This window comes from Equus asinus, chromosome 24 (assembly GCF_041296235.1).
Source record: "Equus asinus isolate D_3611 breed Donkey chromosome 24, EquAss-T2T_v2, whole genome shotgun sequence".
Taxonomy (NCBI): Eukaryota; Metazoa; Chordata; class Mammalia; order Perissodactyla; family Equidae; genus Equus; species Equus asinus.
In genome coordinates, this window is record NC_091813.1 from 55,234,070 (window position 1) to 55,261,002 (window position 26,933).

General features: G+C 39.3%; 1 long non-coding RNA gene across 4 annotated transcripts; it reads left to right on the top strand.

Moving 5' to 3' along the window:
- The first annotated feature begins 163 nt into the window (after nt 1–163).
- LOC106842770 (uncharacterized) lies at nt 164–26,029 on the top strand. Of its 4 annotated transcripts, XR_006519307.2 has the most exons (7): nt 200–519; nt 11,599–11,735; nt 11,884–12,041; nt 12,322–12,428; nt 21,978–22,027; nt 23,294–23,394; nt 25,357–26,029. It is a non-coding gene; the product is annotated as an uncharacterized lncRNA (long non-coding RNA). The 4 variants fall into 4 exon arrangements; XR_011497748.1 differs by lacking the exon at nt 11,884–12,041 and having other exon boundaries at nt 164–519; nt 11,604–11,735; XR_006519306.2 differs by lacking the exon at nt 11,884–12,041 and having other exon boundaries at nt 176–519.
- Nucleotides 26,030–26,933: the final 904 nt, after the last annotated feature.

The following is a 26,933-nucleotide window of genomic DNA, read 5'->3' on the forward strand; positions in this document are numbered from 1 at the left end:
AAGAGAAAATTGCTCAATTTTCAGTAATTTACAAGCTGGTGCTTGCATTGGGAATTAGTAACTAATTCTTTTTGCTTTTAAAGGTAGAACAAGACAATAATGCACTTGGCTTAAATTTTGGGGGAGTAGTCATTTGACTTTTGGGAATGGATCCCACAGAGATGAGAGAGTTCCTGCTCCACTGGAGCTTCAACAGAGTGATGGGCAGGCATAGACTAAGTACTAGCACGACGTGTTTCAGAGTTCGGGATAGAGATTTGGTTATAATAGTTTCTTCTCTACTCCCTCCCTCAGTCAATCGCTTAGTCCCCTACACTTCTTTTTAGAAACAACAACGGCAACAAGAGTATCTCTCTTTAAACCCTCTCCCTCTGAAAAATAGGATTATCCAAGAATCCTAGGAACTCACTTATTCCAAAGGAAGTGAATATGAGGATTTGTCCTGATTCCAACACCAAGCCAAGAGAGAACTGTGCCGGATTAGCCCCCTCCTGCCATTGCTTCTCCCTGGCACATAAGGTAAGGACTCAGCCTGCGCAGCTTGCTGGGCAGTGCTTGTGTACTGTTGGTGAGTATTCTTGCTGATATACACGCGTAGCAGGCCATAGAGATACCCAGCATTGTGTGCCAATGTTATAGCTCTTTTTGGTTCATATCGCTGTGCTCAGCTACTGTTCCTGAAAGCACATAAATGGGAGAAGGAATTATAAGCATATAAAACAGTAAGTGTACAGGCTCAGATGCAGGAGCAGTATGATTGGTTTAGCTAGAGAAAAATACTGGGAAGCTACATGATTTGAAAAACACTGGAAAACTACATGATTTTTTAACAGCAGTCAAATTTGGTCTGAGATTATGGATGCTTTTATTTTCCTTATACTTTTTTCAACTTTCTTAGCATTCTGCAATGAAACCACATTATGTTATTATTTTAAAATGTTTTAAATACCCAAGAGAGTAAACTATCAGTGATGTTGGAAAAAAGTTGAATCTAGGAGTAATATTATTTTAAAAATGGTATGAAATAGTACTCAAGCTGGAAAATAGAAGGGAAGGGAGAAAATGAATTCCGGGTGGTATCTAAACACTGGTGTAAGAATCTGGGTCTACAGTGGAGGGGTCTTGGCTTGAGTGCTGGCAGAGGCTTAATCCTTCACTCTCCCTCTTCTTTCAAGACTTTTCTCTTTGTTTTTGGTTTTCTGCAGTTTGAACATGATATGCCTAAGTATAACTTTTTTGTATTCATCCTGCTTGGTGTTCTCTGAGCTTCTTGGATCTCCGCTTTGGTGTCTGTCATTAATTTTGGAAAATTCTCTATTATTTCTTCAAATATTTCTTTTGGTCTCTTCTCTAGTGTTCAAATTACATATACATTGCATTTTTTTGAAATTGCCATACTGTTCTTCATTGCTGTCTTGTATTTTTTTCTTTCCTTTTCTCTGTGCATTTCAATTTGGGATGTTTCTATTGACTTATCTTTAAGTTCATTGATTCTTTCTTTTTTTTTTCTTTTTTGCTGAGGACGATTAGCCCTGAGCTAACATCTGTTGCCAATCCTCCTCCACTTTATAAGCCACCACATCATGACTGATGAGTGGTGTAGGTCTGTACCCAGGATCCAATCTCGTGAACCCGGACCACTGAAGCGGAGCACACCAAACCCAACCACTACGCCATGGGACTGATTCCAGCTCACTGATTCTTTTCTCAACTACGTCCTGGTATATTGATGGGTCCATCAAAGACATTCTTTATTCCTATTACAGTGTTTATGATTTTTAGAATTTTCTTTCAATTTTTTTCTTAGAGTTTCCATCTTTCTGCTTATGTTACCAAGCTGTTTTTGCATGCTACCTGCTTTTTCCATGAAAGCTTTTTAACATGTTAACCAGAGTTATTTTAAATTCCCTCTCTGATAATTCCAAAGTCTATGACATATCTGCATCTGGGTCAGATGCATCCTTGTCTCTTTAAACTATTTTCCCTTGCCTTTTAGCACATCTTGTAATTTTTGGGGGGGAAGCTATAATGCATTGGATAACAAGAATTGAAGTAAACAGTCTGTTAGTATGAGATTTTATCTGCTAGGAGTTAGTTTGGGCCACGTTTAATGTTTGCTGTAACCATAGATGCCAGGGACTTCAAACTCTTCTAGCGTTCTTGACTTTGTCTCTCTTGTTGACTTTGGGCTTCCCTAAGAACTTCTCCTTAGAGTCTGCGTCTTTCAGCTCTTTATCCTGTAATCCACTGCTATTACATGGGAGCCTTGTTTGTGTGGTGGCAATATGTGGGGAGGGAAAGCATTCTATAATCTTATGAATAATCCTCAGTCGTTTAGTGGGCCTGACTCCCTGGGATGTGATCTTCATAAGTGCTTCTTCACCTTTTTTATCTTCTTATATGAGACAGGAAGGTTAGACGGAATAGGAGTTAGGGAAAATGGCCTTTCCACAGTTTGGATAAGGTTCTAGTAAAGTCTTTCCTTTGGAAGTAGGCCTTTGTTATGGAGAACACTTTGGAGCTCTGCACCTATTTCAAACCGATGCCTTTCTCCACCCCCTGCCAGAGCCACAAGGGGATTTTCTTGACTTTTTACAAAAAGAAACTGGTGGGATTTCTGGAAGTAGAACCCATGAAAGATGTGGGTGATGTCCCCAAGACTGTGCCCCTAAAGTTTTTCACTCTCATGCTAGCCACACTCAGTCTCCAGTAATTCACCAAAACTACCATTCAAGTGTTCCTATTAGTTTTTGGTTCCAGGGGCTTCCTCCCCAGGTAAACGTATCTTAGATGTGACTTTCTGGATTCTCCTGTTTTACCAGACTTGCAGGGGGCGGGCGGGGGGGGGGGGGGGGGCAGTTTGCCTTGTTACTTCAATTCTCTGATGGGTTCAAGAAAAGTCATTGATTTTCAGTTTGTTCAGTTTTTTGGTTGTAAGAACAGATTCAAAATTTTAAACATGTCAGAGCTGAAAACAGAAGTCTTCTCCTCTTCTTAATCCTTCACAATCAATAAATCAAAGATTGCTGGTTTTATCTCCTAACTATCTCTTGAATTCATCCCTCCTTTTTATTCCCACGGCTATTGCGTTCCTTCAGGCTTTTTTGTCTCCAACTTAGATCGTTTTAGAAACATTGTAAGTCATTCCTGTGGCCTTAAATCCCTTCAAATTATGGCAAGCACACATTGTAGTTTTGCAGGGACAGTCCCAGTTTATGCCTATTTTCTGAGTGGGATGATCATAGTGCTCCTTTTTCGGTCTCAAAGTGTGCCAATTTGACAACAATTATCCGTCACCCTACCCTGAATCAGTCTTGCCCTGAATCCACTTCTGTCCCCAAACGATCTTCCTACAATTTAAATATCATCATATCCCTTTCTTGTATAAAACTCTTGAAGTTCTTTTCTCAATCCTTAGTCTTTTTTTTTTTTTAAAGATTTTATTATTTCCTTTTTCTCCCCAAAGCCCCCCGGTACATAGTTGTATATTCTTCGTTGTGGATTCTTCTAGTTGTGGTATGTGGGACGCTGCCTCAGCGTGGTTTGATGAGCAGTGCCATGTCCGCGCCCAGGATTCGAACCAACGAAACACTGGGCCGCCTGCAGCGGAGCGCACGAACTTAACCACTCGGCCACGGGGCCAGCCCCTCTCAATCCTTAGTCTTAATGCCTTATTTTACAAGAGCGTCCAAAGTCCTTCATGACTTGATTTGCCTTTTTTGGCTAGTTTTTATCATGCCTTTCTCAACTCCTTAAAGTTGAAGATCTAGCAATATAGAGCTACTTGGTGTTCCCCGAACACAGCATGTTGTTTAAACACTGCTACCTTTGCTCTGAAACCATCTGAGGCCCATTCATCCCCCCGCCAGCCCTTCCCACCTATCTTTCCCAATGGCAGTTGTTATAAATCGTGGTTAATTAGTCATCAGGCATTTATAGTTACATATCATTATAATCATGGTTTTTCAGGCTCTCTCACACATATGCAAACACTACACTACAAAAACATACCACAAACACTAGATTATAAACTCCTCAAGAGCAGAAAACAGATCCTAATCATTTGAATTCTTAACGTCTAGCATAATAGATGCTCAGTGAGGTAGGTGGTACTCAGGAGTCACTCTGTTGAGTTTGCTTAGGAGACAGGAAAGCAATGAACAGTTCTAGTTAGTAGGAAGGGTACACTCAAATTAATGTCATGGATTTATATAGAATAAGGGTCCCTTAGACCTATGATTTTTTTTCAGGAGAATTTACAAGGCTAACTTTCTATAATTCTGAGACATTAAATGATTAAAGATGTAAAGAGCAGGGCATTCAATGATTTAAAAGAAGCAACAAAGAATAATGGGAATAGTAAAAAAATTCATCATTCACCTCTTGGCCCTTTCTTGTTTAGAATTCTGTATTTCCTTGGAATTCCATGCTGGCTTCTGGTACACAGCATGTTCCTTTTTTCTTCCCAATCTCAGCCCACTTTTGGAATCTCTGCTCTCACTTTACACAAACAACTACTGCCTAGCCACCCCCTTGAGCCTAAAGTTGAACACATCAGCTGCATGGTTAGCACTTTTGGAGTATGGCCAGAGGAAGTGGCCTATGCCGGGAACATGAAATGCTGTGGTCCCTGGAACTTGGAGTGTGCTCTGGAAGGGAAAACACAAACATATTGCTTGACCCTATAGATACCCCATCCCCTTGCGAGAAGGGTAGCTGAAAGAGAGCCCAATGGGGTCCTCTAATGGTTAGTGCTCAGAGTAGGGGTTCCTCCTGCCAGGGTCTAAGAGTGGTACTGAGGTGAGGACTATATTGGAAATGGCAGAGGATAGAATGTGTTATCATTATGCAAACAGATTTTTAACAGAGTAAGAGGTGAGAAAATGTTTTGGGGAGCTATAAAGTCTGCACTTAATAGAATGGGGCCCTATAGGACAGAGTGGAAGGACATAGACAAAAGCTATGGGTAGAAGTAAATATAAATTACAGGTGATTGCTAGCTCATCATCTCATTTCCTCCATCTCTGTCTTTCCTGGCTCCCTATGGCTGGGTATATTGGTTTCCTTACCTTAACACAAACTCACTCCCCTTTCTTAAATAAGTCTTTTCCTTGCTGATCACAATAGGCTTTGGAATAAGAAATTTCTAGACTCAAGTCCTTCTTCCATTAATGATTTATGTAGTCTTCAGTATTTTGGGTGGCAAGATCTCATTTCTCGTAAACCTAAGAAGATTAAGATGGATTATCAGAATAGTTTGAGGAGAGTAGAATTTCAAAAACAGGACACCTCCAAGTATAACCAAATATATATCATAATTTCCCATTGTGTGCTTCAGTGTATAGAGCCTATTTTTGTCAAGAAACTTTCAGTTGCCAAAGACTTTATTGGCTCAATCTCCTGGAAGTCCAGAGAAAGAATTTATTTCAGCCATAGCTGATTTCTCAAATAATTTACCAGTTATCTGCTTTTTTTTCACCTATCACAAACTTCTCCAGAAGCAGGTGCTGAGATGGAGCACAGCACGCAAGCTGTTTATTAAGGATTAACACTTGTGAAGGGAAAGGCAGAGGGATAAGCAGAACCATGATGCAGGCCCTGAAAAACCTTGGCCTACCCCTTGGAGGGTTCTGTATTAAGTGTTGACCCTGAGGTCTTTCCCAAGATAAGCCAAAATGGCCAGGTTTTATACTTGACCTTGCTCAGTCACTACTGTAGGCTGAGCCAGCAAGGGCATGAGCTCAGGTGAGGCAGCTCTCCATAGATGAAGCAGAATCTGAAGAAGCTGACAGCTGGAGGCCATCTGCTGGCCAGACTCTCTGTAGCTGGGCAGTCAGTCCTTCCTTGAAAAGAAACCTAGGTGGAACATCTCCATGTCTACTTCACCATCGTCGACTATGCTTTTTCTCCCTATATGCTGGCTTTATTTTGAAGATTTTCCAAAGTTATGGCAAGAGTGTTCACCTGAAGATTCAGATTTCTGTTTTAGCAGCTTGGTATCCTTAAAGGAAGAGTCTCCTTTACAAAAGTTCCAGTTATTGTCCTGAGATTGCATGTTAGTCATTTGGCTTGGAGTCAGGACCCCACTTCCAGAGCTAGGGTGCAAGGTTAGCCCCGCCTAAACTGCATGGACTGACAGCAAGAGTAGAGAGGTTCCCCAAAGTCACATCATGGCACTGCTACCAAATAAAGTGTGCTGGGGAGTGGGAACTGATGTCTCCTACCCTGCTGGAGGCCCCAGTACTCACACACTCTGGAGCCTTTTCCAGGTCCTCAAGGAATTGTGGGACTGCACTTAATTGTAGGTAGAAGATCTCAAAGTACATTATGAACATTCACAGAGACCATCTTTATTTTGGAAGACACGACCTTGAATTCTCTATAAATAAAGGAATCCATAATACTGTAGTGTGCTGATTACTAAAACTTCTCTTCTCCCTTTCTACCAATTCTACCAATTTTCTGAAGCACGGTTGCTTTTCTTTTATTTGTGATAGAGAATAACCGTAGTATTCTGCAACATATTGAATGGAAAACTAGCACAAGAACACAGCAACAAAGAGCCTTTCATGCTGCGAGGGAGAGTATTCCTGCTGGCATGGAGAACCTCCACCAGTGGACTCCTAAGCTCTGAAAAGAAAGAGACTTCTATGTTTAGAAATACTGGACACATCTAAAATAGTGTCAGTTTAGTGTGCGTGGTATGTGTATATACAATTTGCTTGTGTGTCTATATGTGTATGTATGAATCCTTTATTTAAACCTCTTTGGTTGTGTTTCTGGAAGATTGCTCTGCTATGGAGTACTGAGTCTGTTTCTCTTAAATAGGAGAAACCAGGGCTTATATTGAAGGGGCAAAGATTAATGCAACCACACCACTTATTATGTATTGAAATATTTTTCTACTGGTTGGGATATGGTCTAATAGAAAGTGTGATAAGCACTAAAATTAATTAATGAATTCCACCACTGTGATTCCAAGATTTTTTCAGTTTGGGCACTAGAGCACAGAACTGGGAGCCCTGCTGAACAGATCCTGTTATCCATTTTAGGTGTTTAGGAATTTCTTTTGGGTTAAAATGTCCTCGGCAGGAAGAAGGGAAACACATGCACGCGCACTGAGGAGAAACTTGGTAATGGATGAGGAGTTTGGGATAAGCTTGGGGCGCAGGCAGCACAAGCGGGGCTTCACTTTCAGGTTGTGGTAGTGATCACTCAGGTACCATTGGAAACTTTGCTTTATTGTAAAAATTTCCCATGGGAGGTACTGACCATCCCTGCACAGTGTGAGGAAGTTTCTGAGAAGGGGATCTTCCTGGGATCTTATTTAAAGGTCAAAGAATGTGTAATGCAAGATGTGACAGTGAGGGCTTCCTCTCTGACCACTCCCCACTGCCTGTGGCCAGTTCTCCCAATGGAGAAACATCAGGATATCCTGCCCCTGCCCCGTCTGCTCCTGCAGCTCTTCCAAGCACGGGTACTTGCTGAGCCTAGCAGTAATTGCCATTTGTTTCTGTTTTTCTCTTCTTTCCCCTCCTGCATCTGTCCTGCTTATTAACTGTTCTTCAACTAGTTGTCTCCACATCAGCACCAGTTGTTTCCTAACCGGACTTTGAAGGGAAGCAACCATTCTGCCCTTCTTGGGTGGAACAAAGCAGACAAAATATGCAGATTCTTAACTCAGGTAACTAGAACCGGCCAATAACCACCCTCCCTGTCCCCTATTCCTGCCTCCCCTTTGTTTTAATAGACTTTATTATTATTTAGGTATGGTAAGGCCAACAGATCAGGAGACAACAGCCATTGAAAATATAGTTTATTATATGCACAGATCACAAGAGACGGAGTACGTGTCACCATGAGAGGCCACAGGGAAGCATGGGGTCAGTCAGGAGACAGAGGGAGAGAAGAGAACTGTAGGCAAGAGTCTTTATCATGGTTTCCAGGGGAAAGAACAGGTGAGGCGGGGTAAGCAGGTTTGGGATTGGCTAAATTGGAATAATTTCAGTCTATGCAGCATAGGGGCTGTGCCTATTCTCACATCTGGTCTGCGGTGCTTAGGGCAGGTACATAGTGGCAGAGTGTGAGAGCCTGATAAGGGAGGTTGTTGTGGGTGTAGACTCTGAACTGGATTGCTTGTATTTGAAAAATGTGCCCCTGGGAGGAGGATTCTTCCTGAGGGGGAAGGGAGTGATCAGGTCAAGGTAAGGTGACTCAACCATATCATCACATTGTCTGGAACAAGATGTGCCTGGCGCAAGGTGTGCTTTTGGCATATGCATCTAGGGCAGATGTTAAAGCATCAAGTTTACAGAAGCTAGAAATATGCTGAATACTCCGTCCCCCCACCCATCCTCTTTGCCTCTCTATTTAACTTCCATACTCCTGTCAAGAGGCTCACGACAAAGAGCCAGTGCCTTTTGCTATTGGATGATAGGTGGAAAGAGATAGGGAGAGTTGAAATTGAGAAGGGGCGGCAGGCTGAATCTCCACTATCTGGTGCCTCATAGTATCCTTAGTTGCCTTATGACCTGTACTTCAATGGAGATTTTTTGGGGAGAATTTTATATGTAAAATCTCTGCTAAGAAAGGAGCATCATTTAAGCTAGTTATCACATTGTCAACCAAAAATTACACTAATGATTTTAGAATCATTAGAATATCTTGATCAATGATTTTTACTATAAATTTGAACACTTGGTAAGCAAGATATACCAAGTTTAGACAATACATATTTAGAGAATAAAAGAAATTTTTTATAGTCTTGATTTATATATTATAAGTAAAAGCTGTATTATATATTTTATACTATAAAAATTCATAGATATTACAAATTTTATATGAATTTAAATGACCCTACCTTTGTTGCATATGGCATTGACCATTCTTGTTACATCCAACTTTCCAAATTGTGATGCTCTTTCAAAGCCTATTGAAAGTTCTGTCTCCTTCTCACAAACTTGCTCATGATCCTGGCTTGTATTCTTGTCTGTTGTTGCCTTCCCTGGTTTTTATGGTGGAAGGATCACTAATCATTCTTTCCCTCAGTTCCCGGAGCAGTTGTACCTTCCTAGAGATGGGTGCGTCTCCAAATCACTCAGAGGGGTCTCCTCTGAGGTATGTATTCTTAGCACAGCCCCTCACCCAACAGCACATACAAAATGTATCCATCAAGGAGATATTTGAATGTAAAGCAGTGTTTCTTAAAATGTATCAAAGTCACTTGAGGGCAATATTGACTGAAAGCAGAAAAAACTAGTGATTGTCTATCCCTACTTTCTCTTCCAAACTGGGGAACTTGGTACTAAGCAGTGTTCCTTGATAGACTGACCTTGGTCATGTGCTCCAGCATTGATCACATTTACTAATCTAACCCAGATTGTGGCTGATACTGGCCATTGGACTTCTACAATGTTCTCCAAGTCAAAGTTGTTCCTGAATATTCCTGATAGCAAAGCTTCTATGGCTGGGTTTTTATCTTAGGTCTAATCATCCCTCTCCCCTTCTATGCCCCATTCCCCCACATTCTGCATGCTCCGTCATCAGACCTGTCTTAACCTATGTTTCAGTTTTTTGCAATGGTATACAGTGTTGATATTTAGAACTGCTGAAGGATCTCTGCCAGTATAGAAGCCCAGTCTTTGTACATCGTAGATTTCCTAGATGGTGGCAACAAGCTTGTGTCTATACTGCCAAGTATCTCCTCCTGTTATCATTGGGTGGGCCTGCCCTCCACCAACCCAAAATTCAGTGCTAGTGGAGGAGTTTATTCCTAAAACCTGGCCACTGTCTAAAATTAAGTCTTGCTTTGAGTAATTGGCCATGTCTAGATAATGAGTGATGATCATGTCTACATAATGTGGCTGGGATATATTAAGCATCCCAGCAACATTTGCTCTCCTCTCACACACTTTATACCAAACACATTGGCTTGTTTAGTACCTATTTGGATTCAGGGCATCACTCCTCCTGTTATATTCAGAAGAGTTGTACCTCTTTCTGTCTACAGCTCATCCTTCCACTTTAACTTTGAATTCTCCCTGCTGTTTGCTCCTCAGAATTCTTACCTGTGATTATTTGATAAATGTCCACCTCCCACACTGACTGCAATTTCTGAGAAGTCCGTGATCTTATTCCATTTTTCATTCCCATTGCATCCCTAGTGCCTGGCAGAATTCCTGGCACATAGGAAGTGCTCAATAAATACCTGTTGAATAAATAGATGAAAATACTAACGCCCTTGAAAGTGTGGGACTGAGTAATGTAAACTCCATCTTAGAATCTACTATTATGTTACTGAGACTCTCATAATATATTTAAATGATGAATGAAGATGCTCTTGGAGAAATATATAACTTAATGTTATGTTAGATTTTATGGGCTTCAGAAGATTAATGTTCAATTTCAGAGCAAAGTACTCTGCATAAAGTTTTAGACCTAGATATAAAAGGACATATCCCTGAATAAAAGTTAAGACCAGCTCTCATTATATAGAACATTCTTAAGCTCATTTTGATGGTCAATAACCACATTCCTATTTAACAATCAGTTTAGATAATTTTCTTCTTTTCATGTTGGAGACAACAGAAGGCTCATTCTGGGTGCATTTTGGGATTAGTCCACATCTCCCTCATTTATTATGGAATGTAACTGGTATTTCCTGCTTCCACAAAGAAATTCAAACCCCAATTGATATATCAAGGACTCAAAAGGACAGGGCTGTTTTCTCTCTCTTCATCTGTGGAACAAGGAATCCTTTCCTCTCCCCACAAACAATCCCAAGTAAGACCAGAGGGACTAACAACTTCCGTCTCAATTCTGTTTGTTCTGTAACAGTACTGTCCAGTGGAAATTTAATGCCAGCCATAAATATGAGCCAAATAAGTAATTTTAAATTTTCTAGTAGCCACATTAAACAAACGATAAGAGAACCAGGTGGAAATAATTTTAGTAATATATTTTAAGTTAAAATACCAAAAGTATGTCTTTTCAACGTATAATCAACGTGAAAAGTTATTAATGAGATATTTTACATTCTTTTTCTGTTCTAAGTCTCTGAAATCTGGTGTGCACTTTACACTTATAATGCGTCTCAGTTCAGGCTAACCATATTTTAAGAGCTTAAAGCCATACACGGCTGGCACATTGGGAAGTTGATTTCTAGAATGTGCTTTTGTGCTATAGTTTCCCTTATGGTCCAAAGAGATGTCCCCATTCATTTTCACTGCAGCCACTGGCACCCTAGCGAGAAATGGCAATCTGCTGAAATCTCTGAAGAGTTTTAAGGAGATGTAATAAGTAAGACCTGTCTAATGCTTTGGTTGTGTCCAGGCCTGGCTTACCACAACTGCAGTTGCAGGTTTAGCTCAGTTTTGATACAGTGTAGAAGGGCTCACGCTATTCTCCTTGCATCTATCATTACGTGTCCCTGTCTAGGCTGCAGTGTGGCCCAGGCACACGGGAGGATTCTTTGCCTTTAGGGTTAAACATGGCCAAGGGTGATCAAGCCAAACTGATGCAGCATCTCAGCACCATAGCTCTTTTTAGAAGCACTCACATTTGTTTTTTTCTGTTTTTCTTACTCGGATAACTCGGAAGATCAGCTATCATCCTCCCAGGCTGGGTGCCTGCAGAAGTTAATACTTAGAATGATATTGTTAATGAAGTTTCTCACAGAGAGGACCAATGAATTTGTGGAGAATTCATGAACCAACCCTGACTGTCGTGAGAAGGGCGTAAGTTTTCTTACATTGTAATTGGTATGTAGTCAATGAAGATTATTCAGTGAATTCTGGTCATTTCCAGCTTATCTTTGTTAGGGAGTGGTTGATGATAAACCTTAACATAAGAGGATTTTCTTGATTTTCCAACTGTGTTTCTTAGACCTCACAGGGCCTGCTGCAGGGACCCCTGGGGCAGGAGAAGTCAGAGAGCGCAGACCAAGGGCGGCAGGCAGCAGAGCTCCAGGCTCTGTCTCTGTCTTCAGCCAGAGAAACTCTGTTTGTTTTTCTTTTAATGCTTCTGGGCAAGATCTAGTAGGGGTAAGTGGTTTCTGTGCCAAATTTTTAGAAAACCACCCTCCTAAGGGAATTGTCTCTGTTTTGGTTCAGTCTGAATCTTCCTCTGTGCTCCCCATATTGCATTTTTATCCTGCCATCTGTGCTGGGATTGCCACTTTTTCCTTGGGGCCTTTACTACTAAGAACTTAGTCTTTGCTTATGCAATTGCTCAAAGAAAAGCCTTTAAGTACCACATCTTTTAAGCTCATTTTTGTTATTTTTATTGTTTTCTGTTTATTAACCTAATTCATGCTTATTGTAGGAAAATGAAAAAGAAAACCAGAGAGAATAAAGAAGAAAATGAAAATCATCCATAATTGCATCACACAGAGATAAATGATGTTAACATTTCCTTCTGAGTTTTAATATGTACGTATCTTAAACTAAATTGGAATTGTACTTTGTGTGGTTTTATGTCTTGTTTTCCTCAGTTAGCATCACATTGTGATCATGTTTCTATTTCATTAAAGCATCATTATTGTTAGCTTTTTAATTCTGAATCCTATATAGGTCTCATAATTTACTTAACCATTCCTCTATTGTTGGAAATGTTGACCATTTCTCATGTTCCTTTATTAAAAATGATGCTTCAACTATCATTCTTGAACAAAAATGATGCTGCAGGGGCTGGCCCTGTGGCTGAGTGGTTAAGTTCGTGCACTCCGCTTTGGTGGCCCAGGGTTTCGCTGGTTTGGATCCTGGGCACAGATATGGCACCGCTCATTGGGCCATGCTGGGGCGGCATCCTGCATGCCTCAGCTGGAAGGACCCACAACTAAAATTACACAGCTATGTACCAGGGGGCTTTGGGGAGAAAAAGGAAAAATAAAATCTTTAAAAAAAAATGATGCTGGTGGGGCTGGCCCCGTGGCCGAGTGGTTAAGTTCGCGCACTCCGCTGCAGGCGGCCCAATGTTTCGTTGGTTCGAATCCTGGGCGCGGACATGGCACTGCTCATCAAACCACGCTGAGGCAGCGTCCCACATGCCACAACTAGAAGAACCCACAACGAGAAATATACAACTTTGTACTGGGGGGCTTTGGGGAGAAAAAGGAAAAAAATAAAATCTTAAAAAAAAAAAAAAAATGATGCTGGGGCCGCCCCGTGGTGCAGCCGTTAAGTTCACACGTTCCGCTTCTCGCTGGCCTGGGGTTTGCTGGTTTGGATCCCGGGTACGGACATGGCACCGCTTGGCATGCCATGCTGTGGTAGGCATCCCACATATAAAGTAGAGGAAGATGGGCACGGATGTTAGCTCGGGGCCAGGCTTCCTCAGCAAAAAAGAGGAGGACTGGCAGTAGTTAGCTCAGGGCTAATCTTCCTCAAAAAAAAAAAAAAAACCAAGATCATAAAAAAAAAAAAATGATGCTTCAATGAACATCCGTGCATATAAATATTTAACTACTTCTCTAAATTTATTTTCTAGGAATCGAATTACTAAGTAAATAAACTTTCTAAGTGCTTACTCTATATATGCCTTGAACATTGCCCTCTAATATCAAAACACAGCCCTCCCATAGTACATTGGAGTGCCAATCTAACTGCACTCTTTCTGGCTTCGAGTTAAAACTTCAAAAGAGTCTTTTTCAGTTTGGTTTTTAAAAAATGTATTTGCAGATCATTGATACATGTTACAAAACATTTGTATTTCATTGCCTGGAGAGATCTATCTATCTAACTATCTACCTATCTCTATCTATCTGTCTATCTTTCTATCTATCTATTCTTTTGACCACTTCTGATATGTTGTTTCAATTTTATTCATAATATTTTATGTATTAAGGCTATCAGATCTTGTCCTATCATTTTTATTATAAATACAAATGACCCATTTTGTCTTTACCTTTTAATTTTATTAATTTTGGGGGGGTAGCATAGGTTTGGTCATAAGCACTCTTCTAATCTCCATTTATGCTTCCACTATAAGCAGTTTCATCCCCATATGTGGCTTTAATTACTATCTATTACTACATTGATAACTCACAAACTTACATCTCCAGCCCAGGGAGCCCAAGAAGATATGTTGAAGATATGTGTTGGTACAGCTTTTATCTAACAGAATGGAAAGTAAATTGGTAAGAAGGAAGTCCATGAAGTTTTCAAAGACCTTGCAGCAATTTGAACTAAAAGAGATGAAGATGGTACAAAATTAAGAGAGGTCTTTGGAACTCCAGAACATGTACATACGTATACATAAGATGTATGCACATCCTTTTGGTTCTGTTTCTCTGGAGAATTCTATTACAGGGGGTATATAATTTGTGTCTTTACTTCATAGATCTTCAATACAGAGGAACTATGTGAGGGGTTGTACCCAATGAAGCACACTTGAGAAGCCTCATCTGCATCTAGATCTAATTTAGAGAATTTAGGCTTTGAGACTAAGCCTGATGCCACAATGAGAAAAGACTTATCAAGGGTCTTGGAAGGAGGTGAATATATTTTCCATGTGGGAAGAATGTAAATAATTTTGGGCCATACATTATTTGACACTTCCCATTATGAGGTGGAACTATATTTCTTCTCCTTGAATTGGGATGAACTCGTGATTTGCTCATAACCAAGAAGGTGGCAGAAAGGTGATAAAGATTCCACCTTGTTCGTTAGAAGATTCATTTTGGAGCTCTGTGTCATCTTGTAAGAAGTCTGACTGCACTGAGGCTACCATGTTGTGAGGAAGCTTAGCCAATTGACAAAACCAATATGTAAGGTGTCTACCCAATAGCCCCAGCTGAGCTCCCAACTGACAGCATAACCATGAGACATACTGAGTGAAAACACCTCCAGAAGATTCCAGCCTTCAACTGCAGAGGCAACTCCAGCTTCAAAGTCTTCCCAGCAGAGGCCCCAGACATTGCAGAACAATAGCAAGACATCTTTGCTGTGCCCTGTCTGAATTACTGACCCACAAAATCTATGAGCAAAAGAAAATATAAATTTTTTTATGTCACTTAAATTTTAGGCTCATTTGTTACACAGCAATAGTAAATTAAATACTCTTCACACTTAACATGTCTAAAACCAAACAGATGATTTCAATTTTCCAATCCATCAAAAAGTCTTGTCAATTATACCTTCTACGTTTCTCTTGCTTCCATCAACTTCTCTCCATCTTCACTGCAACAACCTTCATTCAAACTACAAGACATTCTTGCCTAGATTATTATGGTGTTCTTCTAGCTGATCTCCCACTTTGCACATTGAAGCCAGATCATCCTTTTCAGCATAAAAACCTGCTTATATTTCCTGCCTCCCGTTCCTCACCACGACTTCTGCATAAGTCTAATGTTTCCCTTTTATTCTTAAGGTAAAATAAATATTTTTAACTTGAATTATGACATCTTGCATGATCATCACCTACCTCTCCAGCCTTATCTGGTTCCATACTCTGACCCTTGATCTCTGCATTCCAAATACCCCCTCACCTTTTCTACCTAGCTTCCATGATTATATCTGTAAAAATATCTTTGATTAATGGATTATTTTTTTCTATCTTTCAAATATTGGATAATTGCTTCAATATTTTCAATATTCTTAGTTCCTCAAATGTACCATGGACCTCCTTTCCTTTCCTCCACCAAAAAGGCTATATATTCTTCATAGAAAGACTAGGGACAGGGCACTGATGGTGCTTAGACTCCAGCCTCTAAGGACGGCTGGCTGTGGTCCAGGAGTTAAGGGCGTACATCTAGGGCATAAATGTCCACCGAGCCAGGATCTGCCCAGTGTGGGACAAGCAGAGAAAGAAGGAGAGAAGGACCAGGGGTGGGAAGATGGACGGGGTCAGCTGGTGCCTGCCAGGAGTGACTCCTGCCTTGGCTGTCCACCCCAACCACAGTGTTTGTGCCTTGAGCTGAGAAGGCAGCCGTTGAGACCAGAATCCTTGGGACAGTGGTGATCCAGGACCCTGAGAAAATGGGTGAGAAGAATAATCTTTGCATCTCAGGTATCTCCCAGAGGACACTAAAATCAGACATCCAATGGTCCTCAAACTCCGGAGCAGAGATGAGGGATGAGGCCTGAGGCTCTGCCCTTGCTGCCTCCTCGCTATTTGCAATAGGTGTAAATATGAACAATAAATCCTTTGAAAACAAACAAACAAAAAATTAAAAAAAAAACTGTTGGCCACACTGACAGCAAGGGTCAAGGGCTGAGGACACTCTTATGAACAACTCCCAGTTCACCAACGTCTTTCCTCCTCATCCTTCAGATAGCAGCTCAATCATCGCTTCTCCAAGGAGGCCTTTCCTGAGCGTACAATTTAGAACAAATCTTAGGCTATCATAGCACCATGTACCTCCCCTGAAATATCCTATCATATTTTTAATCTTACATTTATTCTATGATCCTTTAATTTATATTTGATACTTCTCCTCCCCCTAGCTTTCCTATACACACACAAAATTGTAAACTCTGTGAAGGCAAGGGTTCTATCTGTTTTTGCTAATCTTTGTATTTCTAGTGCTTGGAATTCAGTTAGGACTCATAAATACTTACTGAATATATGAATGAAGACAAAAATGCATACAGTGAGCATATAGATCTTTTGCTTTGTTAATTTCCTTGATCACTCTGGTGCTTATAATCATGTCAGTTATTCACTTAAAGCTCTCCTAATTGTTGTATATGCATACATGTGTTCAAACCCATATACACATATTTAACCCATTTGGAAGTATTGTGGTGTTTGCAAGATGAAGATACAACCCATAGTTTTTCTAAATATTTAATTATACCTTGAAACATCATTTGCAGAAAGATCTACTTCTTGTCTACTACTTTGAGATTCTTTCTCTAATTAAAACCATGTGTAATAATGTCTTCTAACTGACATTGACCTCTAACTGACTTGAGCTATTAATAGCTCTCACTCTACCCATGGCTTGGTCTCTCCTTGACCATCTTTCTAGGCTTGGCCAAGCAAATCCTCAGCTCTATTTTGCCTTTTATATGTTGCATACCCTTTTATTTGGATCCGGTTTTTGTTCTCAAGGACTTGATACTTCAGAGCCCACCTATACCAGCTATTTGGGGTCCAGATCCTCTTTAGTCCAAGACCACAGAAGGACCTGCCCCACTCACCTTCATGTCAGACACTTTGTCCTACAACCTTAGACTTAGTTATAGCCCAGAAGGAAAGGTTGAGTCACATATAGGAAACCTACTGATCTGTTCAGTCACATTTATAGATTTTTCAAGTTATACCATGTCTGTTTAAGTGAATTTAAATAACCTATATTGTGTAAAAAATCTTTCATGTTATTGAGATATTCACATCTCCAAAGATCCTCATGGTAATCACTCCAAATTCATTGTTTATCCCTCTTCCCATTTCTGATTTTGTATGTTCACCCTACTTTTGGATTATACTCACAAAAGTTTACAGTTTTTCTTTAAGGATTCACGTCTTGAGTTTGCTTATTAATATTACTGTCTTCTGATTTTCAAGTGCTGTATTTCTGGCTTAATATCTAAAATTTTCTTTCCTAGGGTTTATTTTGTATTTTTCCCCTGACTTTTTGGAGTTGAATGTGTAGTGGGTGCATTTACATTCTTTCAGTCTCTTTTCAATATTAAAAACACTATGTATTTTTTAAAGTATATATTTAAAATAGAATTCTTATGTAAGTGCTTCCCTAGACATATCCTATGAGTTTTGATATACAAGGTTTCTATTTTAATTTTCAAAATAAACTGTGTTACTATCTTGATATTTATTTTTATCCATATTTTTGTCAGAGAATATTTTAAAACTGGATTCTTTTTTGATTTTGGTAGTTTGTCATTCATTTTTGTGTGTGTGGTTTAATTTTATTGTAGCCAGCTACTTTTGTCTATTCACTCTCAACTTTGGGGAATATATAGTTTTCTTTATGGCCTCATATATGATTAATCCTCGTGCAAGCTTTAATACAGATATGACACCCTAATTTAACTGTATTAAATATTTTATTGCAATTATCTTAGTTTTTAATTTTTTGCGGTTGGAATCAAAGTCTGAGGAAGGATTTAAAAGTCTTCTACCACTTGTATTTCTAAGTTTTGGCTTCTTATAATTTGATGCTATATACTCATGTTTGTTGTTATTGTTAGAATTTCATTGTGGATTGTGTATTTTTCAACATGTGAAAAAACTCTTTATTGATAAATGCTTTTCCCTTTCTTAAAAGTAATCTCTTGGGACTCGCCCCATGGCTGAGTGGTTAAGTTCGTGCACTCCACTTTGGTGGCCTGGGGTTCATCGGTTCGGATCCTGGGCATGGACCTAGCACTGCTCATCAAGCCATGCTGAGGTGGCGTCCCACATAGCACAACCAGAAAGCCCTACAACTAGGATACATAACTATGTACTGGGGGGCGTTTGGGAGAAGAAAAAAGTGAAGATTGGCGACAGATGTTAGCTCAGGGCAAATATCCCCCAAAAAATCCAAAACTCAGAGTTACTTGAAATAATCTCTTGATTTGATAGTTTTAGATTTATAGAAACATTATAAAGATGATACCCCTAACCCAGTTTCTTCTATTATTAACATTTTACATTACCACGACACATTTGTCACACTACGAAATCAACAGTGGCATGTTACTACTAACTTAATCTTAGAGTTTACCCAGATTTCACAAGTTTTTTCTCTAATTTTTTTTCTCTTCCAAGATCTCACCCAACATAAGAGATTATATTTAGTTGTTGTGCTCCTGTAATCTTCTCTAGTCTATGACAGTTTCCCCGTCTGTCTTTGTTTTTTGTGATCTTGACAGTTTTAAGGAACACTGATCAGGTATTATGTAGAGTGTCCCTCAAGTGGGGTATGTCTGATGCCTTCCTTATGATTTTGTTGTTAGTGCCAGTTGAGCTAATTCTGAGTCCTAGTGATCCTGGGTACAGCAGAGGGGAAATCTGTGCAGTCTTTTTGCACCATCCTCTCACCATCGGGTGCTGTATCAGACAATTCTCCGCTGCTATTCATAAGGTTTTCAAGGCCAGTTTTTTCAGAAGTGGGTGTCCAGGTCCTTCTTCCTAGTCTGTCTTATTCTGGAAGCTCTGCTGAAACTTGTCCACTGTGGGTGACCCTGCTGGTATTTGAAATACTGGCGGCATAGCATTCAGCGTCACAGCACCACGCAGGCACCACAGTGTGACAACTGACAAATGGGTATGTGGTTCCCTGACCAGGAAATGAACCCGGGCCAACTGTGAGAGTGCTAGATCTTAACCACTAGACCACCTTTCTCCTATTTAGACTGGAGTTATGCATTTTAGGGAAGACTGTCATAGAGGTGAAGGGCCCTTCTTCATTACATTATATCACAAGCACGTGCCATTGACGTGAGTTATCACTGCTGATGTGGACCTCCATCATGTGGCTGAAGCAGTTTTTGCCAGCGTTCTCCACTGTAAAGTCACTCCCCCACCTCCCACCTTTCCTGATTTTATTATTTGGAAATAAATCATTAAAAGCATCTACATTTAGAAAAAAGAGTGAGGGTAGATTAAGTCCCACCTCCTAGAAGGGAGATGCCTTTCACATTTAATTATACTTTGAGATTTCCTTTAGTTTTGTATCCAACACCTGAATTCTTGTCTGTCCATCTTTTTTTTTGGTGAGGAAGAGTGGCCCTAAGTTAACATATGTTGCCAATCTTCCTCTTTTTGACTGAGGTAGATTGTTGCTGAGCTAACATCTGTGCCTATCTTCCTCTACTTTATGTGGGATGCTGCCACAGCATGGCTTGACACGTGGTACTAGGTCTGCGTCTGGGACTGGAACCTGTGAACCCTGGGCTCCGGAAACGAACATCTGAACTTAACCACTATGCCAATGGGCTGGTGCCTGTCCATTTTTTTTATTTCTGTTGATCCTATGTCATTTTATTTTTGGTCTCCTGGTTTTATAGTTGGATTTTATTTTACAAGCCAACGTGTGACTCTGTGTTTTGTCAGAGAGGTTTCTAAGGACTTTATCTTTACTGACTGATTCTAACTGGCGCTGCTTGCTTCTAACATGTTTCTCAGAAATGCAGCCCCTGACATAGCTCATCAACCCTGGGAGGGGCAGGGAGCTGCTGTATGTGATGGTGGAGCACTCGACAGTCTTCTCTTTGTTAGCTGAATTCTCTGGATGGGGTCAGCTTTCTTCACATATTGTGAGGAGAAACGGGGCACTTTAAATTCTTTTGACAGAGTGAGTCACTTCTAGCTAGGAATGTGACCTAAAAAGAAATTTCTCATTTTGTAACACCATAATCTTTCTGGTTCAAATTTTAATAGCTACCATTTGTGTGTTTGGAGTTATCCTTAATGCTTTACATATAGCATCTTACTTTACCTTCCTAATGTCCCTAAGAGTAAACTTTGTTCTTCCCATTTTGCATATGATAAACCAAAGGTCAATGAACAGTTGTCATTTGTCCTAGGAAATAGCAAGAGTTTGAAAACAGGCCCATTTTACTTCTAAAACTGTGTTATCTTCTCCTCCACCAAATCCCCCAGACGACAGAAAAATGCCTGACAGCGCATTCCTTCTGCTTCCCACCCCTTTGAGGAGCTCTCCAAAATTTTGCCGTTTATTCACCTAAGGCTCAGAATCAAGTAGGCAATTTTAGTGCTATCTTGCTCCCGTTAAGTGATGCAAAACGCAGTAAGCAGTGGTCTAATACAGAGACACACCACACGGAAGACAAGATGGAGTCGCAGGGTAAAATTTTTAGGAGAGAAGAAAGCCCAGTTTAGATGAATTCAACTCAATAAACATTGGATTAGCCCCTGCCATTTGGCGATCCTTGGGGAGATACAAAGATGAATTACAAATTATTTGTACATAAGGAGCTCCCAGATTCTGATAAGTAAACACGATTTGAATTTCGTAAGAATGGGAGTATCCAAAATATGAGACTGTATCATGAAAATAAGGATTACAGTTAGAAGGCTATGTCTTCACTGACATTTAAATGCCAAGCTCTGCCCCTGAGTCAGTGGCTCAGTTGGAAGGAATGGCCTCGAGTGTCATGGGTTTTTTTAGCCAAAACCTTCTGGTTTCGAAAGACTTAACAAGTTTCATAGACCGTTCAACTTCTTCTTAGGATACAAGTAAGATTTTTTTCAGTTTTAAAATATCTACTTATAAAAATGTTTGTAAAACAAACCCTTCATAGACCTTTCAGAAAACTACTAAATATTAGCTTGTCATGTTAATTGATTTCTAATACTATTGTCATAATTTTGCCTACAATGTCTTTGATTTAAAAACATAATACATGTCAGGGAAACAGACTATGTTCTTGGTAGTTTGGTTAGTATTTGCTGAGTATATGTTTACTTGGAAAAATTAAAACTCAGCATGCTGCTTTCCATAACTTAATCTTAAGCACCCAAAGTGTGTTTAAGTCTTAGCCTATAAAATGTGTTTGAAGCTAAAACGTTACAGATTTTTGAAATCAAAACTTTATGTGCAATCTTCTATCTGATATGGAATATTGAACTTCAGATTTCAGTGGGATTATCTTCAAATCTGGTATTTGTTGAAACGGTATTTGTTGAGAAATTAGACATCCTGTCACACATTATCTAATTTGGTAGCATTAGAAGCGATGCCAAGTTTTCTCCGTGCAGTCTCTGTCCCTCTGAAAAACACATAAGGAGACTTCTAGCAGATGCTGGCAGCACTAAGATTTTAAAATTCTTAGCGTACTAATATTTAAAAGTGGATAAGTTCCATCGATGAAGATAGGTAGGAAAGTACTGTACTTATTTAGACTAATGGAATGATGCAAACCTTGCCTTAAACGTTTTTATTGCATCTCAAATTGCAACAAATCAAAAAAAGATAAATCTTTATGAGACTCCAGTTATTTCTTGCATAGACACTTGCTTGTAAAAATTGTTCTCTGCCTTCATTTATTTTTATTTTATTTTAAAAGCTAAAGCCAAGCCAGGAAGAGACAGACAAGATGAGAAACCCGGAATCAAGGTAAACATTTTTTTACCAAAACACAGCGTTATGAAATAAACTAGAAAGAACATTATCATGCATGTCACACTAGGTGGCCCACATTCCCTCCCCCACAACAAAACTTACTTTACCTTTCTTAGGGAAATTGTCTGTATAAAATCGATGTCATTAGAGAGAATATTTCTGCATTCTTGTCTTTCAAAAATGTGTTTCATATGGAATGTGTTTCTTTTTCTAACTTCCAGCTGATAGAAATATGAGAAATATCCAGGCCCTGCCTGGAGGTTGGACAGTTTTCTGTAACTGATACCATAAAAACTAAAGAGAAAAACTAAAACAGGGCTTGAATTTGCCAAGCACCCATATGTTTGGGCGTATATCTGAATTATCCAAACCCCTTGAGCTTGCAACTCATGTGAAAGTTTTGTGAAGAAAGATTCCCTACTTCTCACTTTCAGCTGAATAGAAGATCTCAAGAACTTTAAAAAAAAGATAGGGGGCCGGCCCGGTGGCACAGCGGTTAAGTTTGCATGTTCTGCTTCTCGGCAGCCCAGGGTTTGCCGGTTTGGATCCCGGGTGTGGACATGGCATGGCTTGGCATGCCACGCTGTGGTAGGCGTCCCACATATAAAGTAGAGGAAGATGGGCACGGATGTTAGCTCAGGGCCAGTCTTCCTCAGCAAAAAGAGGAGGATTGGCAGTAGTTAGCTCAGGGCTAATCTTCCTCAAAAAAAAAAAAAAAGATAGTCACTTGGCAGTTTTCATGTGGTCACATGCTCAACAAATTAGTTGTGTGTCCAAAGAAAAAAAAGGAAAAGACTTATATGCCAATATAAATTCCATAGAAGCTTAAGAAATTATGAAATATAGTAATAATAGTAATAAGTGCATAATAATTAAAAAACTTAGCCTAAGATACTCTAAAAGCTAGAAGACTGGCTGAAATTAGATTAATTTGATTGGCTTCTGTCTTGCATCTTCTGCTTTTTCCTTCCCTCCCCTGCCACTCTGTCCCTTATTGGCCACATGCAGACCTAGAGAGATAATCAAGGTAGATTAGGAAGTTTTCCAGGAAGCTCAGCCCACCAGTGGGTGACACTTAACATGAAGTCATGTCACGTCACCAGCAAGATGTGACGTTTTGTGTGCCAGGGATAAGCTGTGTTTACTAACTAGTTTGTGAGTTTCGCTATTGTCTTCTGTCCCAATTTTCCTGAGTACCTACTTGTTCTTTAAATGAAGGCCTTGCTATTGGGCCTCATTCAAACTATCTTCCCTTTCTAGAACTGCAGGCTGGTTGTTAGATCCACCCGCTGAATGGCACATTGTTGTGTGTGAACAGAGATCTCCCAGAAATCAGGAGGCAGCATCTCATCTGAGAGGCAGTGAGTCAAAAGACATTTTGCTGCTGTGCTTTATTCATTCATTCGTTCATTCACTCATCCGTGCATTAATTAGTATATTATAGATTTGTTCAATGTGTCCAAGAGAAATTTTTAAGATAGAACCTCCTGGATTTAGTAACTGGTTGGATGCAGGGAGAGATAAAGGGGAAGGCTTTACCAGTTCTGGTTTTATAAAAACTTTGCCAAGTGAATTTCTACTACCAGGGGACCAGATCATCAACTTTGTACCCCGCTTCCCCTTGACTCCACTGAACAAAATGTACCCCAGGCAAGGGGTTCCTCTGTCCTGAGCCTACTCTCCTCTGTCCTCCGCTCTTACTGCTTTAACAGGCTCGTCTTTCCTGCTACCTGGGGAGACTGCTCCCACGACGGCAAATTTGACCTTAAAGGTCTTTTAAAAGTGACGATTTTAAATTAGAAGCTAAACCTACTTAAGATTTATAACCTTCTTTTTACTATTTAGCGCAAATGACTATTTAATCTCTATATTCCAAAAGTTACCCTGAGAAATAATTACTGGATAAGCTAAATGTCTTTAGATATGTTATGAAGCATAGCACAATATTTAATAAGCAAATGGAATTTGGTACATATTTCTCATCCTCAGGAAAGCCTTCTTTCTGTGACTATGATGTGATTTTATTATTGCATCTTTTAACAGAAAGGAAAGATTTAATTTGTAAAATAATGACACAAAATGTGATAAAGAAGTTACATTTTTAAGAAAAGTGAGCTACTTTTTAAAAATTAGGAAACCAAGAAAATGAAGGAAGACAGGCTGTTTTCCATGCGCATCTTGTATTTGTGTAAACTGTATCAAAGCAAAGGCTTTGTATGTAAAACAAATGGCTTCCCATGGAAGACCTGTGATTGATTGCCAGACAAGTGATCATACATGAGCAAACTCTGTGTTTGAACTCGTTAGTTCAAAGCCCACCTTTGACAGCTAACAATTGGTGATTAGAGGAGGTTTAATCCTCACGCACCTCCCAGAGATATGCTGGCAGAACGCAAATGCTGGTGATTCTGGGCTTCCTTCACAGAAAAATTTCTTCTAAAGAGATTATTTTAAAAGTCTTTCTTTATCCTCCATATCTTTGAAGAACTTAGGAATGGTAAATATCATCTCTTTGATTACGAGCTTGCAAACAAGTGCAAAGTGGTTATTTTCCTGGCCTGGTTATGTTCAGACGGAACATAATCTTTTCACACTGCTCTGAACAAAGGCCAAGTCTTTTTTCTAAGATGTTGGGAAATGAAGTGAAAAACTATTTTAATAGTCCTTGTTCTGATTTTCTCTAGGTCTTCTTTCTTTCTTTCTGAAAATATTGGAAGCTAATAAGAAGACAAGAAAAGTTTGACTTTAGTTGCAGAAAAAGTAAACTTGTGACTTCATACATGCTGTTTATTTGGCACGTCCAGTGTGCTTTAATGATATTCACATTGGTCAATGTCATCTCTTAACACTGATGTTATCCAAAATTTCTGTATTCTCTATGTCAACCGAGTAAACAAACACAAACATATGTTGAGAGCAAATATACAGTCTCTCTGTAAATATATAACTCTATGGAAACAAACAGAAAGTTATCAGAAGGAGAAATGATAGCGTCTCAGTATCCTGGGGGGTGACAGCACGATTACCCCAGCCCTGCCGCTAGATGTCTAGGACAACTGATTTCTTTCAGAACCTGATGCTGTCTCAGGCTCACAACTACATACGTATAATTGTGTTAGCACGTCAAAGGCATTTGACACATCATGAAATCATAAACTTCATTAACTCTCAAGGTGCGAACGTGCTGAGATAATGTAAATGGATTAGACTTTTAAAATATAAGACATTTTTTAAAGGCGCACACAAAAATAATTTTGCATTCTATGAAAGAAGTGGTTCTTTTTATTTATTTATTTATTTATTTTTCCTTTTTCTCCCCAAAGCCCCCCAGTACATACTTGTATATTCTTCGTTGTGGGTCCTTCTAGTTGTGCCATGAGGGACGCTGCCTCAGCGTGGTTTGATGAGCAGTGTCATGTCCACGCCCAGGATTCGAACCAACGAAACACTAGGCCGCCTGCAGCAGAGTGCGCGAACTTAACCACTCGGCCACGGGGCCAGCCCCAGAAGAGGTTCTTTTATGTTATAACAAGAATCCTATTAATTTCTTTTTTCTAGACTGTCTTAAAATATACTTTATTTTTTAAGAAAAAACAATCTCATATTTCTTTTAGCAATAATAGTGTTTTCTGTGTTGGTTAATGATATGGGTATATTCAATTACCTAAAATATTATTTCCTTGTCTTTAAGTAGACATTCCTTTAACTTCTTAAAATCTTATTTTCTTGAAGAAATAAAATGTTTGCAGGAAATGAAAAATAATTAGCCTAGTGATCTTCTTTTCTTCCCAACTACAACTTTTTTCTTATAAGTAATCTGAAAATAAATAGGAAACATTTGTCTTCTCCCATGATTTTGAAACATTAATAAATAAGAAAATACTCTTTAAACAATTTTTTTAAAGTATGGAATTTCAAAATATATAAAATCTAGTCACTGTTGAAACATGAGGGAAAGAAGATAAGTAAAAGAGTAAAATAACAAATAATAATGTTAAAAAATCAGAGAAAAAAAGATTAGAGAAAAGAAAAATAGTAAAATAACTTTCAATCCCATGACCCAGGGTGAACCAATATTAACATGTTGGCAGGCACCCCTCAGAATTTTTTGCATGTATGCATAATCAAGGTCTCGTTTTAGCAACTTTGGGAATTAAAATAATGTTCTGTTTCTTTGTTTGTGCAATTTAAAGAACTCAACTGTGGTCCAGTCTTTCCTAAGGGTCTTTTAGCCAAAGACTCTCAAAAATCCCTGACTAATTCGGACTGTTGGAGAATCAGCCCTCATGCTAGCCTCTGCTCTCTTTGGGGAGAAGAAAATCTCAGATATGACCCTTTCAGCCAATCTCCTATCCAGTAGTCCTCAAAACAGCGACTATCCTAACTCCAGCGGTCTGTGGTCTGTGGCCTCCTGTAGCTTTTTCCTACCATCAGTTTCCTCTGAGTACGGCTGATGGAACCAGAATTCAAATTAACTTCATTTAGATCAGAGGTCAGCAAATTTTTTCTGTAAACATCCAGAAATAATTATTGAAGCTTTGTGGGCCAAGAGGAAAGCTCAAGGATATTAGGCAGGTACTTATATACCAAGACAGAAAACAAATTTCTATACACTTTGTAATTGATGAAACAAATATAATAATAACAATAATTGAGTACTACAGTAGTCAGATTATTTTGAGTACCACAAAGTAATGTTTTGTACTACAGGTCTACTAAGAAGAAGAATGGAATTCTCGTTTTGGGGAGTGGGGTAACATTTTGCTTAATTCGGGTTCAAAGTCTCAAGTCTATTGGAGTTCAATGTTTCTTATCATCGAAATTGATTGCAAATATTCATCTGTTAATGCTATCTGTAATGAGAGTTTATGTATTTCATTGTTGAAAATGTCTTTTCATA